This window comes from Hyla sarda, chromosome 7 (genome assembly GCF_029499605.1).
Source record: "Hyla sarda isolate aHylSar1 chromosome 7, aHylSar1.hap1, whole genome shotgun sequence".
Taxonomy (NCBI): Eukaryota; Metazoa; Chordata; class Amphibia; order Anura; family Hylidae; genus Hyla; species Hyla sarda.
Genome location: NC_079195.1, coordinates 124,223,751 through 124,240,579, shown reverse-complemented (window position 1 = coordinate 124,240,579; position 16,829 = coordinate 124,223,751). Strand labels below are relative to the sequence as shown.

Sequence of the window (16,829 nt, the reverse complement as noted above, 5' to 3'; positions counted from 1 at the left end):
GGACTTCAAACTATTTTGGCCACTTTCAGTTAGAGATTAGTTTCAGTCAGTATGTCACAGCATTCTCCATTTTACTATAATTTGAACATTCTCCCTTAATCAATCACTCAGCAAAATAGCCTCCTGCACACTACAGTAAGTCTTAATTCTTAAGGATTGTCAAACAGAACAGGATGGCTTTTTGCTGTCTTGTGTGCTGTTTGTAGGTTCCCAATTGCCATATTAGGACACAACATTTTTAAGTGCAGAATTTTATCAAAGTTGCTTACTTCCAAGTTATTTTCGAAAGGATTCAACGCTTTGTTACATCATGACCATTAACTTAAAATGTAATGCCATCTGTCTGATAGGGCATTGGTATAAATGCAAAACCACATACCACATGTGCTTTTCAAAGCTTTTTTGATTTTACCACCCCCTATCATATAGTTACATAGTTAGTACGGTTGAAAAAAGACATACGTCCATCAAGTCCAACCAGGGAATTGAAGGGAAGGGTGTAAGGGGATAAGGGGAAGGGATGTAATATGGTGTAATAAATAAATAACTTCACATGAATCTTTTATAATACTCTTTATCAATATGGCTTCAAATTTGCTTCTAATGGTCCTAAAAGATTCTTAATATGTGCCAAACTAAAATGCCTTAGGGTCCATATCCCATTTCTTTAGCATTACTCCTTTTTTTCTCACCTCTCAACATCCACAGTGTCTCTCCATCCTGGCAACATACTCCTTACTATTCACCTGACAGCTACCACATATCAGCAACTCCCCCTCAGCTACCATAGTTTAGGGCCTCCTTTCTTTCCTGTTACTAGACAATGATAACATGGAGCACGTCCCTACTCTTCCCCCCTTTCCTTGGCAACTCCTATGCTACTTACTTTCATAAAATGATTTACTTCCCGTGTCTCCACTTCCCTGACATCTCAAGTTCTGCCCTTTCCTCAAAGATCTGTTTTGAACCTGGTTTTTAGATCCACCCTTGTCCTAAGAGTACATTCTTTTCAATAATGTGTGTCCTCTTTAACCTCATCCATATTCCAGATGAAAGAAACATAAACAGCATCCAGCATGAAGTCTAAGTTGCTTTACCACAGTCTCCACAGCAGAAGCTCTTTAGTGCTCATTAGGTCACCTCTTCTGACATCCTGAAGTGTCCCCAAGCCCTTCGTTCCCTTCTCGTTATTGCTGTGTGGACTGTCCTTCAGCTAAATGCTGTACTGTATTAACTATTCTGTTGCATCCCTTCTCCTTGCCTCCTAGGTACTCTTCCATGTTCTCTCTATAAAGCCAGGGGTTCTGGTTTCTGAAGTGTCATAGATTGTAGTTTTGTGGTTAACAATAATTTATTTATTTCAAACAAGTCAGTGCAAAATTGTTGATACATTTCTCTTGGTTCACAAAAAACAGGATTCATTTCCACTACAATGATTTATCTTAACATATACATAAACTTACAGCATGCATATATGTAAAATAATACCACCATATCTTATAACCTACATGGAAAACTGAACTATAAACTATGGTCAGATCTTTAATTAGTTACACATATAATTATACAAATGAAATGTTTTTATACAACAAGGAAACCTTTTTTGAATGCTTGGAAGCTTTAAAAACTGTTTGTTTGTTACAGTGGTGGTGCTGAAACAGCTCCTTCCAAGAGCTTCTCAGTATGTTCTTTCAGCAGGTGATGTGCCTTTGAGGTAACCTCCATAAGTTCCATGTATTTCCAAGTAGCTCAGGAATGACTGGGACAGCATCCACCTTTCCAATAGAGGCATCTGTTTAGTGGCTACAGTTCAAGGGAGAAAGGACAGTTGGTTATAAAAGCCTTTATTCCTCTGTATGGCCAGAACTTTACTTTCTTTTCTTATTTTCTGTGCCTTTTTTTTTTTGCATTTATATCAATTGAAAAAATGAATAGCCAAGCCTTGGCAGATTTTTTTTTTCTTGAACAATTGGATGGACTAAAAATCTGGTGAGCGAGTTTCCAAAGCCTGGACTACCCACTTCAATCACCCTTCAAACAAAAGCTGAAGATGAGAAGAAAGCCCCACCTGGTACCACTGTTTGCTAAAATAATAATAAATAGATTTCATTTAATAAATAATTACAAGAGATTGCAAAGTGGAGTGCTCTGGACAGCATTAATCACCAGGCTTAGGGCAGGTATCACCTGCTCCTAGACAAGGCAAGTTTATTGTTAAATCACCTTCACACTACTCTCAGATAACTCTGGTATTTCCATAATGACTTAACGCTTATGTTTACTCATAGTTAGCATAGCAAGCAAAAAATTACCACAAACCTGATAAAATATATAAGGCAGAAAACTGTTAGGTTTATACACACACCTGTCTGTTCATCTTCACTAAAGAATTGGCATTAAATGGCCTATTCAAGGAGTGGCCCTGCACAGTTTACAGGTTTACTGCAATCCATATCTCCCTGTCCTATTTGTCTTATTTTATTGAAAACATATGGTATCCAGCTGAACTGTATCCTGTGTATTATCTGCCAGCTATGATCAGGTTTTGCAATCAGGCACTTGCTTACTTGCTGCTTTCAACACATGGTGCTCTTTAATTTGGAGAAGGGTAGTTTGCAGATAACACACCCCCACACACTTAAACTGTAAAATAATAAGATAGAATAGAGCACAGATTCTCAAAAAAGCTGTCTCTATGCAGCATGGGTGCCCTTCTGGAAAGAGTGTGGAGTGGGGACCATATGCCACCTTGGGTGCACAGCTAAACACTTGTGCTGTCAGAGACAATAAGAGAATGAGAAAGACACTGGACTCTCCAAAATGGTCTCAGTCTTTATTTACACATCCAAAAATTTCCCCCAGAAACAATAGAGAACAAACTCTTGATGCCACTAGAGTGGGATCCAAGGAGAGTAGGACTGAAAAGGTGCATTACGTGCAGGCAAGACACCTGTTGCGCTTCCTTTACTGAGAGTGGTGCCGTTCCCAGGCCAGAATGTGAACAGGCACTATTAATAGATACTGTGATTTGTGATGACATATGTTCAGCGAATATTCAGCAATACACAACAAGTAGCAGATGTCCCCACTGCTAGTATACCTACAGATAATATAATACCTGTAGCCAACAACTTTGTGTCCCTTTTCTCCTAACACACCAGACCCACTAATCTTACTGACAACAGCCCCATTTTGTGACTTTATGGTCAAGTTTAACAGATGCACACTTGTTCCTAATGCACACAAACAAGCTGTTGAGATACAAGCAATCCATATGCCAGGCTCAAGGTGCCCATATGCCTTCTTTGTAAAAGCAAACTAAGTCAAACAATATATTTTATTTGGGAACAAGTAGTAAAATGAAGTGTTGGATTAAGCTTGCCATTAACTATATATCTTGTCCTTTGTTGTCTTGGAACACTTTTTTGCACATTGAGGAGATGGAGGAGGGCTGACTCTGGTAAGCTATAAGAATTCAGAGCAAAAAAACAACCACTGTCAGTATGTTAATCAAGCAGTATAGTAGAATGCCGCAGGATGCTTTCTGGGTGTGAGGGGAAGCCCTTGGAGACACATTTTGGAAACGCTTAGGGACTTTTTTTTTTTGATCCAACAAAAGGTAAAATGCATTATTCCATTGTATTTGTCATTACAGCTTACAGTTTATGAAAGTACCAAACCGTTTGTGGGTGAGAAAGTACATTGAAGTGTTTTGTGCAAAACACAGTGATTTTGTATTTCTAAAAATTTCCAATTTTTGTTTTTTCAGAACTTAAAACTAATATAGCACTACAGTGAGCAACAGCTTAGAAACATGGCATAAGGGCTGGTTAAAAATAATGCTTCCATATAAGCCTTTATTTGCTCTGATACTAAAGAACCATTGTAGCCTGAAAGGTGGCGCACTACTGCAGGCTAGTGGTGGAGTTGTTCACCACTTTTTTCTTTGTAGAAAATCCTTTGCACTCCATTGGATTGGGTGGACATCCCCCCTTCATTCCAGACACAAATAAAAATAAACATTTTTGGCTGTATCTTCTTAAGCATCTCTGCTACTACATTTTCATGCCATCCTCCAGCTACCTTCTTGCCATCATACTAAAAAAAAAAAATCACATTCAGATAAGAAATGACAATGAAAAACTTAGATTTCTACAAAAAATAGCATTGTTTAAGGATTAGGCTTAGATTCAAACATTAAATCATGACAGAATCAATTGACCTACCCCAGTCACATGATTAATTAATGTCCGCAGGGACATGCTCATCTCTATTGCTTATAAATAAAATAAGCAATTACATAAAATATACAAATGTGAAAGGGGTTATCCAGGAGTAGAAAAACAGGGCTACTGTCTTCCAAAAGCAGCACCAACCTGTTTTCAGGTTGTGTGTGGTATTACAGCTTGGCTCCACTCACTTTAATTGAATCGAGCTGCAGAACCCCACCCAACCTGAAGACAATTGGGGTATTGTTTTTTTAAAGAAATCAGTTCCATTTTTCTATCCCTGGATAACCCCTTTTGCAAGTTTGAAAGAGCAAGTCTCTGGATACCTAAAGCTCCAGAACAGAATACACAAATATATGGTTTATCTGGTTTAACGTGTTTTTATATTTTGGATTACTAATACTTTCCTACCATCCTACATCATTAATATATCAGCCCTCCGTGGACAAATAATCATCTATTTTACTGAAGATTGAAAGACATCATAACAAGTTAAAGGTACTTAAAGGGAACCTGTCTCCTGCCCAAACTACAGGCAGCATAAAAATATACAGGTAGCAAGATGCAGGGACACTATAATTGTAGTTATATGGAATGTATAGAGAGAGATGCATCACCAATGGCCAACAGGGTGAGGAGCAGCCATGGGGACCTGCCCCTTCCCAACTATTGTGACTACTTACCTGGGTCCCACTGGCTTTTTAAAACTATGATTTCTCTGCAATGGCCAAGAAAATTGTAGTGTCCTGGCATCCAGCTACCTGTATCTGTTTCATGCTACCAATGGTTTGAGCAACAAAAAAATGGTGACAGCTCATTTATTAGGTTAAAATACAAAGGCACTACTTGTATGCCTGGTGATATGAAATATATGTAACTGCACAGGATTTGCAGACACTGCAGCAAGGAAATTAGGTCAGTAAAACATTTAAAGGTATTTTTCCATCATGTACATTTATGGCACATTGATAGGTTATGCCGTACATGGTTATGGTGATACTTTTGGTGTCATGTTGTGATCTTTACAGGAACCATAATCTGTTATGATAATTTTTTTATATGTCTTGATTCATTTCATCAGGGTGGCTCAGTGATCAGCATAGTGTCCTTGCAGCACTGTCGTCCTTGGTTTAAATCTGACAAATCATATGTATGCAGTTTTCCCTGTTTGAGGACTGTGCTTCTTCCAAAACTGCAAAATGTAATGAAAGGTTAATTGGCCCTACTGTGTGACTAAAAAAGAAAATTAGATTGTACTTCCCACTGGGGACAGAGACTGGTGTGAATGGTGGCTATCTCTGTACAGTGCAGTGGAATATTTCAGAACTGTATAAATAACAGAAATGTTCTCAGGAATGGGTTGGGGAGCCAGTAAACCATTTCCACGATCGATCTCCCATAAAAGTCTATAATGATAATAACAATCTGGTCTACAACCACTTCTGCAACCACTTTAAGAACACTCAAGGCTTAACTACTATTCTGTGTTATGCCTAGAGCAGTGCATGACACAGGAATTCTCCTTTTGGTGTTCCACTAATACATGTCATGCTTCCTTCAGACCCTGCTCCGGTGAGTTCTTTTTTTTACATTACCTAAAAGTAATTTTCTTTATCTAATAGACTCCTCTGTTAAACTTGATTTCACTACTAATCCGAAGAGGGAGCAGATGACATTAACTATCAAAAGGCTTTTATTTTTCTCAATCACAAAGCAGGGTGCTGCAAGAATATTTCTGATCTTTTTAAACATGTCTTAAAAATAGGATCTCAGTTGTGGATTCCACTACCTAATGATATTCAGCTCTCCAAATCCTCTTATTTTGACATTACTGCTTTCCTGTGGCTACTAAATGTAGCAAGTGATACTTTATAATGGTGTGTAAGTTGTAATTTATGCAAGACCTATTACAATGAACCACAAACTAATGCTAAGTAACAATGCTTTTTAAATACATCTCAGCAGGTGGTGCTGCACTAATACCCCCTGCACACAACTAATAGGCTTCCGCTAGGAAAGTAATATTATAAATCTGATAGTAAGAACTACAACAATTTACACATTGCTGTAACTATTCATACTATTATTAAAGCTTTTTAGGATATATGGGTATACTTACCCTCCATTGAACTAAACAATCATTTCATAAACTTTAGTCAAGTAGGATGCAGTGATATCAATTAAATGTAGTAAGATAATATATATTAACTACTGCTGCACTTCAAATTACACTGTTATTGTGTCTCTGTATGTAATGTCCTTTAAACATTATGTTATAGTCTCTGATGGCTTAACATGTTCCATGTGTATAGCATTGCACTTTTTATACTTAATATATATGATATGGCCAAAGTATACTTCATACTGATTCAAAACTTGAATTTACCTTGTCTTCTCCATATTGTTGCTATAAACAGTCCATATCCTTTATTTACAGCATGATCATAGGTTAGAGGTGGATGCACAGATCTCTATATCTAAGCTCAGTTACAGTATCCCCAACATTACTGAATACATTGTCCAACAGAAAGGAGAAAGTCAGATTAAACTGTACAGATCACAAGGTGCCTTAGTTCAGCTCTTGCATCCCAACTGGAACTGCTCAGTGTTCTGGGCATGCACACAGCATGGAGAGTGAAAATCAAGCCAATAATTCTTCCACAACCTCACATTGCTGGAATCAGAAGTATTTAATGGATTCCTGTAGAAGGGGTAGACTCATGAAAAAGAAGAGCAAATGCATTATGTTACTGGAAATATATACTACAAAAAGCATTTATTTTGCTCCACATCTAAGCAGTATATGAGTAAGGGACTGGCCTTCCGCATCAGAGACGTCGTATTAAAGGTCTCTATTTTCTTGTCCTATGGGTTCTGAGTGTAGATATTCTGCAAAACACAATTAGAAGTAGGTGTAATTGTTGCACTATACTTTTAAAACCCATCTAATAGATTAATAGAATTTCATTTTCTTAGTATAATGTTATTTATATTTACATGAAAACATTTTAGGTATGTGTTTTAAAATTAAAGGGGTAAATAAAGAACTGAGCTGCCTCAAAAGTGCTCTGTAAATTTTATTTACTTTTATAACAAAAAAAATAAAATAAACTGTAATAAATTGGCTTGCAGGGTACAACATTTTGCAACTACCTGCAAGAATCCTAAACCTATATAATAAATAAAATATGTTACAAAGGAAACAATAAAAAATCTGAAACATACCTTGTAGATCTTTTGGATGAATTGCTGTATTAGGTATATGAAAGCAGGGACAAGTCACCAGGAGATGTGGGGTGTTTTCTTTTCCTGGACCTGTAGGTCTATTGTATGAGGAGCCTTAGTAGAAGCATCTGCACCAGGCACACAACTAGCTTCCAGGCATATATATACCATTGTGAAACAATGCAGATCAATACAAAGTGTGCCCCCCTGGCACACTTTATCTTATCAGTCTTGCATGGAGTCTGCTGGGCTCATTACAACCTGGGAAGTGGCCAATCAGAATCATCATTGACACGAAAGCCTCCCCACTGCCAGACACAGCTGGAATCCCAACAAAGGGCCAAGTGGGAGGGAGAGCAATGAACCCCCACCCCTCCATAAATGATCCTTACACTTAATATGTACACGAATCTAAGAGCTGCCCATTTAGCTGTGTGGTATCAAGGAGGGATAAAAAGGTTAACTTAAGGCTAAACTTTTGCAGCTCTTAAACTTTGCACAATTGGCACAGAGTTTTGTAACAATTGCCCTGAAATACACAGCACATGCTTTACTCATGGGTAATGGGTATAGATTATGTATAATGACATGTAATTAACATACGCACGTGTATAGAAAATCTTATTGTTTTCAGTAAGACTAGGATGTGTTCTACTAATTTTGCAAAGAATATAAGCCAGCAGTAATATTGAGGGGAATACAATCCACATAAGCAGATGTCCATTATATATAATAATATATGTATAAAATACAGTTATATCTTTACAAGTAATTTATAGACTACTTCTGCCTATAATGCACAGTTTATAAAGTCTCAACTCTTTATCTAATTTGTTCATGAACAATAATCAAAACTTAACATGACATCTTATGAAGATGATCTATGTCACTATATGAAATGACAACTGTGTGTTCAAATGTGTGGAAAGTATGTTCTGTAAATCCCAGAAATCACTATACATACAGTATCTAAAAGGTATATTCTCTTTTAATCAAAACATTACACATTTTAGATGTGAAAGGCCATGATTCTTCCTTCTCCACCTTATATTACAACCTAATTAGTAATAAATGCAGTAGTCTCTAACCTCGTCCCTCGATTAAGATCACTGAATCTCTAGTGAATTGCAAAAACAGTGTCTGGAAAGGAGAGAAACATGTCTGGCTTCCAGTAGACATTATCATTTGTTCTCTTGATAATAACTTTACATATGGTCCCATAACTTAATACACACTAAATTACTACTCAGAATATGTAAGACTTAAGTGTTGAGAGTAGAGATGAGCGAACTTACAGTAAATTCGATTCGTCACAAACTTCTCGGCTCGGCAGTTGATGACTTATCCTGCATAAATTAGTTCAGCTTTCAGGTGCTCCCGTGGGCTGGAAAAGATGGATACAGTCCTAGGAAATACTCTCCTAGGACTATATCCACCTTTTCCAGCCCACGGGAGCACCTGAAAGCTGAACTAATTTATGCAGGATAAGTCATCAACTGCCGAGCCGAGAAGTTCGTGACGAATCGAATTTACCGTAAGTTCGCTCATCTCTAGTTGAGAGTACCAAAAATCTATAGCAGCATTCACCTCTCCACTGTGACACTGTCCAGCTTTATGCCAAGACTTCCAAATTAACATGGCATCACCTAGTCCGAAGAATATTCAAGGTATTCTCCCTTGGTATCCCTCTGGGATACCTACTTGATATCAGTATCAACTTGCCTGCAAGCAGATAGTACTCCAAAAAGAAAATTAATCTCCACCATCATAAAAGGCCCAGGAGGACATAAGATCCTTTTATTGGTAAACTGAAACCCCATTTTAGAGACTGTGACCAACTCCTGTAGGAACATCAGAGAAATTGTATGTATGTCTTTTATGTCCTTCAACTGCTGACCCCTGGTCAATGTTCAACCTGATTATAATAATCTATAGGGGAAAATTATCAAAACCTGTGTGGAGGAAGAGTGGTTCAGTTGCCCATGGCAACCAATCAGATTGCTTCTTTTGTTTTTCACAGGTCTCTTTAAAAAGGAAAGAAGCAATATGATTGGTTGCCATGGGCAACTGCATCACTCTTCCTCTGCATAGTTTTTGATAAATTTCCCCCCATATCTTTATTTAAATGTCAGTGTCTTAGCCTAAATGCTTTTTTTGCTTCATCATCACAAAATCCACTCTGTACCTCTTGCAAGGAACTTGATCTATCATGCATTTCCTACCTTACTTTTATTACTATCAAATGCCTCCTTATTGGCAATTGGTGTACCAGCGTCCTAGCTGTGCACTACTCCACACATAAGATTCACATTGCTCTCATCTTTTCTGTTCTTGGAGCTGCTTAAATGCCTGGTCCCACTGCAAACACAGTACAAAAAAAAAAAAACCTTCCTTTCTACACATACTGATCTGTAAAATTCTTCACCACCTCTGCCTTCCACCTCTTGTTGTAACTACACCTTTTAAGATGGTCTCCCATGTGAAGCCCCTTTTTTCTCTTATGCTAACCCTTGCAGCTGTTCTGCAAGTTTAGAATTAGTCACAGCCTGTACTTAAAGCGGGTGTTATCACCTAGGATTTAAAACTACCCTTAACTTGTTTGTCAGCAACCTAGTTTCACACACATTACTATATGTTGAGGTTCACTATTATAGAAGAAGGTGTAATTTTATTTTCAATGATTCAGTTGATTTAGCATCCATTGGAGTGCTTACTCTCACATCTTAATCATTCATGCTAAAACTTAACGCGTACCCTTCAGATCGTACAATTTTTTATATATATCACTCAGTACCTAATCCTGACCATGTACATCAAATTTTTATGTGTCTAGCACCTTTATTTATTTTTTTATTACACTTTTAATTTAGCTCACTAGTCTGAATTCCTTTCAAAGGGAGGGGCCATGGCCTCACTGTGCAGGTCTCTGCCCCCTCCCTCAGTATGCTGTCTTCTCACATCTCCCCTAGCATTAGTAAAACTACAACTCCCAGCTTGTCCTCACTGACAGAAGCGGGACACAAGCCGACAGTGGGGGAGGATTTTTCCTCCAGCTATGAGCCCTGTGCTCACAGCCGTCAATCAAGGAAGTGTGTCCATGACATGGTTATGATGCATGGACACAGCAGGACTAGTATGTGTCCAAGCAGGCAGGGGGGGCAGTTGTTTGATTGGCTTTTTCAGTATGAAATACTGAACATTTTCTAATGAAAGCAATTGCTAAACCTATTGGTTTTGCATGCTTTACAACATATCAAAAGTTTTTGTATCTGACAGTGCCCATTTAAAGAACACACTTTGTCATATACAGTACTAGCAGTCACAAAACAGCTGCCAGAAACCTCCCCTCTTCCCCAAGGGCTGCTTGCTTTTTCTTTAAAGAATGTTGACCAGCATGGTGCGCTACATGTAACCTTGTGATAGGCAATTGTTAATTGCATCTGCATATAGTTGTAATGCTAAGCAGGAATTCTCCCCAGTACAGTAGGTGCGATAGTGGATGTTACCTGCCCTTGTATAAGTAAGCATGTTTCTTACTTTCAGTCATGTGAAGAAATTTTTATTCCACTTTCTGTGACTATTTTTAATCTTGGTGTAGGGGCTTGATTTAAGTAGAAAGTGCCTACGTTGATCAACCAATACCTATTACTTAAACTTATTTCAGTCTGACTTTGTTAAGGTTGGGAAGAATTAGGTGTCATTCCTTTATATGGTACACTTAGAAGATGCTGGGTTGTTCTTTTGATAGAAATAGTTCCTGCCCAATAGGCTGCTAACTAATGTAGTACTCCATTAAGTATGTAACAGTATAAAAACTTTACCTGTGTGTAAGTAGAATATTAAACAGCCAATCCCTTCTAAATGGTAGAGGTAGTATGTGAGTGGATGTTCATCAGTAGTTTGTATCGCTGTTCCATCTGCTATGTGACAGTATGGCTTATCTGCATTCTGCTGCAAACTGTTATTTTTACCCTGCTCATGTATCCATCATATTAGGTTAACCACTTAAGGACCAGGCCCATTTTGGCCTTAAGGACCAGACCAATTTAATTTTTGCATTTTTGTTTTTTCCTCCTCGCCTTCTAAAAATCATAATTCTCTTATATTTCCATCCACAGACCCATATGAGGGCTTGTTTTTTGCGTCACCAATTGTACTTTGTAATTACATCACTTATTTTACCATAAAATGTATGGCGCAACCAAACAAATATTATTTATGTGGGAAAATTGAAAAGAAAACCGCAATTTAGCAAATTTTGGGAGGTTTTGTTTTCACACGGTACACTTTCCGGTAAAAATGAAATGTTTTCTTTATTCTGTGGGTCAATATGATTAAAATGATACCCATGTTATATGCTTTTCTATAATTGTACCGCTTAAAAAAAAATCTCAAACCATTTTAACAAAATTAGTATGTTTGAAATTGCCCTATTTTGACCACCTATCACTTTCAAATTTTTCCGTATATGGGGCGATGGGAGGGCAAATTTTATGCGCCATGATCTTAAGTTTTTATCAGTACCACTTTTGCTTAGGTTTTACTTTTTATACATTTTTTGTTAATTTTTTTGGGAATAAAATGTGACAAAAAAGCAGCAATTTTGGACTTCTTTTATTTTTTTACGTTTACGCCGTTCATCGTATGGGATAATTAACAATATATTTCAATAGTTCAGACTTTTACACACACGACAATACCAAATATGTGTATTAATTATTTTTTACGCTTTTTTGGGGGTAAAATGGGAAAAACTGACATTTTACTTTTTTTATTGGGGGAGGGGATTTTTAATTTTTTTTTACTTTTTTATTTTACATTTTTTTTTTCATTCTTTTTTTACACTTTTTATCAGTTGATTGCTAATACTGTTCAGTGCTATGTATAGGACATGGCACTGCTCAGTAGTATCGGTCGTCATCTGCTCTGGTCTGCTCGATCTCAGACCAGAGCAGAAGACCCCGGGAGACAGCCGGAGCCAGGTGAGGTGATCTCCGGCCGCTATGCTGGATGATCGGATCCCCGCGGCAGCACTGCGGGCGATCCGATCATCGATTCAAAGTACCCCACTGCTGCAGATGCCGTGATCTGTATTGATCATGGCATCTGAGGGGTTAATGGCAGACATTCACGCGATCGCGGATGTCTGACACGAGCACCGCTCTGGTGCTCGCGATCATGGCGGCGCGTAAATGTACCTAATGGTGCGCTAAGTACCACGTCACGATGATGTACATTTATGTTCATTGTCATTAAGGGGTTAAAGTGGTTTTCCGGTGGGTGGGGGGGTCAAACCTATGCCCATTGTGTGGGATATCAAAATTAAACCTTTACTCACCTATGGCGCTCCCACAGTGCCTCCGGTCTTCTGATGCGATCGTCTTTCTGAGCTGCAGCGTCAGGCCCAAGAAGAACAGAGGCCTAGTGTGTCTTACTGCCACTCACTGGCGAATCACTGGCTAAGCCAGGACATTGCTGCATGACACATTAGGCCTGGGTGCTTCCTGGGCGACATATCATGCTGCAGCTCAGAAAGACGATCGCATCGGGGGATACGAGCAGGACACCTCAGGCATTACAGGACCACTGGAAGTAAGTAAAGGTTTATTGTTTTTTTTATATACTACACAATAAGCATGGTTTTGAAACCACCCCCCCTCCTGCCAGATGACCTCCTTTAAGGTCAATCCTAGAAGGCATGACTATCTAGTCATATCCAGTCTATCTTTCATATTCAGAAGAAATTATTTTTTATAATGCCAAGGTGCTATATAAAATATCCAAAACTGCAGCCTTTGTAGCCGAATTTGTTAACCAGGTAGCAAATTGCTATCATCGATATTTCTTTTGCTTGCTCCTTATAATTCTTGCCACCCTGATTCAGGTCTAAAATGCCTTACGAGGGAACTTTCTCTTCTTCAGTTAACTCCTTAACAACCTTTAGTAATGCTGCACCCTAGAGGGCACGCAAATCTACACTTGTCACTCCTCAGAGGCTGACCAAACATTGCATTGAAACAGTAGTGACTAATATAAGGATCACATTGTTTATTTTTATATTGTGGAAGAAGAATAGGGAAATACAATTAACTATAATGGTTAAAAGTCAAATGTTTACTATGGGGCTTCATCATCCAAATGGGGCTTCATCATCCAACAAGTAAACCAGTTTGAGAGTTTTGATTTAGTTGTAGTTTCAGAGGAATTTCATACAGATAACAATGGTGCTGAAACAGCTCCATAGGTTAGTTCTTTTCCAGGATCCAAGAATGTCATAGTTTATTCTATTACAGCAGGTAATGTGATATGTCTGAAGCAAATCCAATGGCCCCAATGCTCTTGCAATAGCACAGGAATGAGAGGGCAAATATCTACCTTTCCAAAAAAGGCATCTGCTTAGAAGCTACAGGTTCAAGTAGGGAAAAAAGTACAGTTGAATATAATAGCTTTTATTTCTCTACATCTTCAACAGAAACTTTTTTTCTATTTTCTTACTATATGTGCATTGTTTTATATGAATTGATGAATAGACAAGGCTCTGCAGTTTTTTTCCCTTGTACGATAGGATGGACTTAAAAATCTGGTGAGAGAGTTTCCAAAGCCCGGACTGCCCACTTCAATCGTCCTTCAAACAAAAGCTAAAGAGGAAAAGAAAGCCCCACCTGGTACCACTGTTTGCTAAAATAATAATAAATAGATTTTGTTTAATAAATAATTACAAGAGATTGCAAAGTGGAGTGCTCTGGACAGCATTAATCACCAGGCTTAGGGCAGGTATCACCTGCTCCTAGACAAGGCAAGTTTATTGTTAAATCACCTTCACACTACTCTCAGATAACTCCACAATGATTGGACACTTGTATTTACTCATAGTTAGCATAGTAAGCACAAAATTACCACAAACCTGATAAAATGTATAAGGCAGAAAACGGTTTTGTTTATACACACACCTGTCCATTCGGCTTTACTATAGTACTGGCATTAAATGGCCCCTTCAAGAAGGGGCCCTGCACAGTTTACATTGGATTATTTTATACTACTTTATAACAGGTTTACTGCAATCCATATCTCCCTGTCCTATTTGTCTTATTTTATTGAAAACATATGGTATCCAGCTGAACTGTATCCTGTGTTTCATCTGCCAGCTATGGGCAGGTTTTGCAATCAGGCACTTGCTTACTTGCTGCTGTCAACACATGGTGTTGTTTAATTTAGAGAAGGGCAGTTTGCTTAAGATAACACTTGAAAACTGTAAAATAATATAATAATAAGATGAAACACAGCACAAATTCTCAGAAAAGCAACCCTCTGCAACATTGATGCCCTTCTGGAGAGGAGAACATATGGCACCTTAGGTGTGCTGCAAAAACAAATTCTGCTGGAAGAGACAATAAGAGTGAAAAACACACTGGACTCTCCAAAGTGGTCATAATCTTTTCACGTGAAACAAATCCTCCCTGAAACAACAGGAAAAAAAAACTCTTGATGCCACAAGACAGTAGGGCGAGTAGGATAAATGGTACATTGTGCCCTGTTGTGCTTACTTTCCTGAGAGCAGTGCATTTTTCCTAGACCAGTATGTGGACATGGAATTTTTAAGCGTACCTGTCAGATTTCACAAAAAAACAAAACAGTTATTTTTTAAATGTTACTCCGTACCTAATCCTGATCATGTACATATGTTTTTTTATGTCTCTATTGCCAATATTTCCCTAAAAAATAGAATATTACAGCTGCTCAATGTCTTTTCCATCTTCCCAAAAGGAGGGGGCATGTCCCTTTCTTGCTTGCACTCTGATGACTCCTCCCCCTTCCTCACTCTGCTGACTCATGGCTATCAGGAGCCTGGCAGCCCTGCTCTGTAACCCTTTGCTCTCTGGTTTTATGCTGTACACACAGACACAATGATTATTGGAGGTTGCCTGTACTTTACCACCAAAGACAATATAATGAATGTACAAGTGGAGGTTAGCTGAAACAGTTAACCTAATTTGTGGGAGGAGTCTGGTCCTTATATACCCACCTCATCAACACAGGTGCTGTCGGCAGCATGCAAGGCGTCATTCTGATCGGTTTCCTGTCTAGGCCAGTGGTCACTTCCGGTTCCTGCATTCCCCTCCATCAGGTACAGGGTCAGGTAAGAGCGCAGCTTGCCTGCACCATGGTTACGTTTGTCACTACAGCAGGTATGGACGTTCACTTCGGGGGCTCGGCAGCCCAGGCAGCCATGCGGTGGGCGGCTAGCTAGGTATTACTTGTGCACAAGCCCGCTTTGTTTACTCAGTGCCATGGTTACTGGCATACATGCGGCATTTGAGTGTTGCAGAGCGGCATCTGTGCACAAGTCCTGCTTTGTGTACACTACATACTAGTTACGGGCGCACAAGCTATCATATGAACATTGCAGAGCGGTGTGTGAGGAGAAGTTGCTGAGCGCCGCCTTGCAATTTACTAAGGGGCATCCATGGGGGCCGTGCAAGGTTGCCAGGGGTAACGTTCTTCAGGAAGGTGATTGATAAACATTTCTTGTTGTGCTGTTCAGGTTATCCGGTTATGTAATTTACATAAGCTGTCCCTATATACAGGAATATCTCTTCTGTGGTACCGTTACATGTGTACAGGAATGTGTCTGCTGTGGTACTGCTCCTGTACACGTTGTTCATGTTGAAGGTCAGGTATGATAGGATATCCTTGCTGATATTACCACATGGTATTCAACATTTTTTTTCAGAATGTGCCACACATGTTTCCTTACAGCGTTCTGTGTAATGTTACCATACACACCTATGTTTCCCTGCATTTATCACATATACGGTTCATACAGGATAACACATTAATTTCATCCAGGTACTGACATCACTTAGCTTCCTGGGTCATGGCTACATTCTACTCAACTGCACCATAATTGTGTTTCCACTCCGTTGCAATAGCAGTTAACGAGCAAAACCGCGTACTGCCATATGTTCCCACACAGTATACCACACTTACCTTCCACATAGTGTTCCGTGCTTATGTCCACATAGCATACCACGCTTACCTTCCACATAGTGTTCCGTGCTTATGTCCATTCAGTATACCACACTTACCTTCCACATAGTGTTCTGTGCTTATGTCCACACAGTATACCATGCTTATCTTCCACATAGTGTTCCATGCTTATGCTCTATACAGTATACCATGCTTATCTTCCACATAGTGTTCCATGCTTATGTCCACTCAGTATACCATGCTTACCTTCCACATAGTGTTCCATGCTTATGTCTCACACAGTATACCACGCTTATCTTCCACATAGTGTTCCATGCTTATGCTCTACAGTATACCATGCTTATCTTCCACATAGTGTTCCGTGCTTATGTCCCACACAGTATACCA

The 16,829-nt window shown here is 38.9% G+C and overlaps 1 long non-coding RNA gene across 1 annotated transcript; it reads right to left on the bottom strand.

The window, feature by feature from the left end:
* Window positions 1-1,648: 1,648 nt before the first annotated feature.
* Window positions 1,649-7,709, bottom strand: LOC130282435 (uncharacterized). The gene is made up of 3 exons (XR_008846381.1): window positions 7,455-7,709; window positions 6,616-7,118; window positions 1,649-4,098 (listed from the first exon to the last, which is right to left on the bottom strand). It is a non-coding gene; the product is annotated as an uncharacterized LOC130282435 (long non-coding RNA).
* Window positions 7,710-16,829: the final 9,120 nt, after the last annotated feature.